At 35.5% G+C, this 3,133-nt stretch overlaps 1 non-coding gene across 1 annotated transcript; it reads right to left on the bottom strand.

The window, feature by feature from the left end:
• Positions 1–262: 262 nt before the first annotated feature.
• On the bottom strand, positions 263–371 carry LOC131238393 (small nucleolar RNA R71). Its single transcript, XR_009167799.1, has one exon. It is a non-coding gene; the product is annotated as a small nucleolar RNA R71 (small nucleolar RNA).
• Positions 372–3,133: the final 2,762 nt, after the last annotated feature.

Here is a 3,133-nt window from a genome sequence, read left to right as displayed (position 1 = left end):
TGTATGGTTCTTCCAACTAATACAACAACATTGATTCCATAGACTTGACTTTGAAAGTCCCGACTTCCATTTAAAGGAATTTGATAAGATAGTCACTATTTATAATAATGTCTCCGAAGATATGATTATACTTAAACTATTTCTATTTTCCTTGAAGAAGAAAGTTAAATCTTGATTACACTACTTTAGGCCTAAAACCATTGGGACATGGCAAGAGATGACAAGGGAATTTCTTAAAAGTTTTCTCCTATTCAAAAGACCAACACTCCAAGATGTAATATCATGAACTTCTCCCAAAAGGAGAATGAAACTTTCTTTTAGTGTTGGGAACATTTCAAGGAACTCCAACTTGCTTGCCCACATCATGGCTACGAAACATGGTGAGTGTTTAGTTTCTTTTATGATGGTTTGAGATCATGTGCCAATTCGTAGGGATGACATGTAATGGTGAATTTATGATTAAAGCTCCTGATGAGTCTTGGAATTATTTTGATCTTCTAGTAGAGAATACCTAATCATGAGATGCATCAAATAAAATAGATAAAATCATGCCTGTGCCCAAGGAAAAAGGTGGCATGTACCTTCTAAAAGAGGATGAGGATGTTTATGCAAAGAAAGCATATCTCGCACGTAAAGTTAAAGCCATGGATTTGAGGAAAGTTAATATGGTTAAAACCAATGAAGTTGTTAAAAGTGCTTGTGTTATTTGTGAGAGCAATGAACACTTGACCAAGGATTATCCTACAATCCTTGATTTCTAAGAAGTGTTGCACGATCAAGCCAATGCCATAAATGCTTATCAAAGGCCTTTTAGTTCTCATATGTTAAACACGTATAATCCTAATTGGACGAACAAACCTACTACTAATATGGGCAATAATCCTCAAAGACCTTCTACAAGTAGCCCTTATGCGCTTCCACTAAAGAATACCCAAGAGGATACCATGCAAACATTCATGTAAGGACAAACTCAAATCAATCAGAGCACCATGTAAACCCTCTAGGAGCTAAAATTTTTAGTTGAAATAATTGAATCAATCCTTAATGATAGGGAGAAAGGGACTTTTTCAACTCAACCTCAATGTAATCCCAAGGGGCAATATAAGGTGGGTGATTCAAGTTCTTCTAACCCTCATGTAGAGCATGTTAAATCTATCACCATTTTCAAAAGTGGTAAAGTGATTGATGAAGATATTCCAAAGGAGGTTGACAAAGCTGAGGAATCTACTAAATATAAGAGTGATAAAAAATCTAGTGATGATCAAAATAAAAAGAACAAGAGCATTGTCAGAATGTGATGGCCCCATTCCCTCAACGATTACTTTCATATAAACCCCTGATTAATAATTAAGATGTTTTGGAAGTTTTCTAACAAGTGATGATCAACATACCCTTGTTGGATGCCATTAAAAAAATACATTCATATGCCAAATTTCTCAATGATCTTTGTATGGTTAAGCGAAAACTTAATCTACAAAAAAAAAGCTTTTCTGAGTGAACGGGTTAACAATATCATCAAGTAGAACACTTCCCCCAAAATACGAAGATATGGGTAGTCCTACTATTTCTTGCATATGGGAACTTACATATTAAATAAGCACTTCTCGACTTGGGGGCAAGCGTCAATCTTATACCCTACTCGGTATACGAACAATTGGGACTTAGTGAGTTCAAACCCACCAAAACTACTTTGTAACCGACATATTGTTTTACGAGGATACCAAGGAGGTAATGGAAGATGTGTTAGTTCAAGTGGACAAACTTTACTTTCCTGTAGACTTTATTGTCTTGGACACCCAACTTGTGATGAATGCTAGTACTCAGATACTTGTTATTCCTAGTTGTCCATTCTTGGCAACTTCCAATGACACAATTAATTGCATGAATGGGGTCATGAAATAGTCCTTTAGCAATATGATGTTAGAGCTCAACATTTTTAATATGTGTAAATAACTAGGAGTTGATAATGAGATCTACGAAGTCAGCATGGTCAATACCCTCATGGCGGATGAGTTTATCCCTTAAATGCATGCTTGGTTTACATTGTTGATTTTGATGAGGACATGATCTTTGATGTGGTGAAGGCCTTACTTGATTCTACCTTGGTGCTTAAGACTAACCAGTGGAGGCCTCGATTTGAAAAGCTTTCCTCTACTAATTTAAAGCCTTTCCCGTCAAGTGTTGAAGCACTAAAGCTTGGCGTGAAACCATTTCTTTTAAAGCTTAAATTTGCATATTTCGGTTAATGTGATACTTTTCCTATGGTAATTTCTTCTCTTCTTAATAAAGACCAATAGAGTAAATTGATCAATGTTCTCATGGAACATAAGGGAGTCATAGGTTGGACAATTGTAGATATTAAGGGAATGGACACATTGATTTGTACTCATAGGATACACCTAGAAGAAAATGCCAAATCTTCTAGACAACCACAATGTAGGTTAAATCCAAACATGAAAGAAGTGGTTAGAACCAAGGTCCTTAAACTATTAGATGTGAGTATCATCCACCTTATTTCACGTAGCCAATGGGTAAGTCCAACCCAGGTGGTGCCTAAGAAATATAGAATTACCATAGTTACTAATGCCAACAATGAATTAATATCAACTAGAGTCACCGCTGGTTGGAGAATGTGCATTGACTATAGGAAATTGAACACAGTTACTAAGAATGACCACTTTCCCTTACCATTCATTGATCAAATCCTAGAAAGGTTAGTTGGTCACTTCTATTATTGTTTCCTAGATGGATACTCCAGATACAAACAAATAGAAATTATCCCAGAAAACCAAGAGAAAAATATATTCACTTATTGTTTTGGCACCTTTACATATAAAATAATGCCTTTTGATCTTTATAATGCTCCTGCTATTTTTTAGAAATGCATGCTTAGTATTTTTTCTGACATGATTGGACATTTCTTGGAAGTTTTTGTGGATGATTCCTCAGTGTTTGGTCACACTTTGATAAATGTTTGAATCATTTACAATTGATCTTAACACGGTGTGAAGAAAAGAACCTGGTTCTAAATTGTGAGAAAAGAGCCGGTTCTAAATTGTGAGAAATGTAGACTTCACAACCACCTTTGCTCATATCTTCCCAAAAGTAAAAACGTGAACTTCTTACCATCTCA

This window comes from Magnolia sinica, chromosome 2 (genome assembly GCF_029962835.1).
Source record: "Magnolia sinica isolate HGM2019 chromosome 2, MsV1, whole genome shotgun sequence".
NCBI classification, from domain to species: domain Eukaryota; kingdom Viridiplantae; phylum Streptophyta; class Magnoliopsida; order Magnoliales; family Magnoliaceae; genus Magnolia; species Magnolia sinica.
Note: the sequence above shows the minus strand (reverse complement) of the source record. Positions and strands in the feature narration are given on the sequence as shown.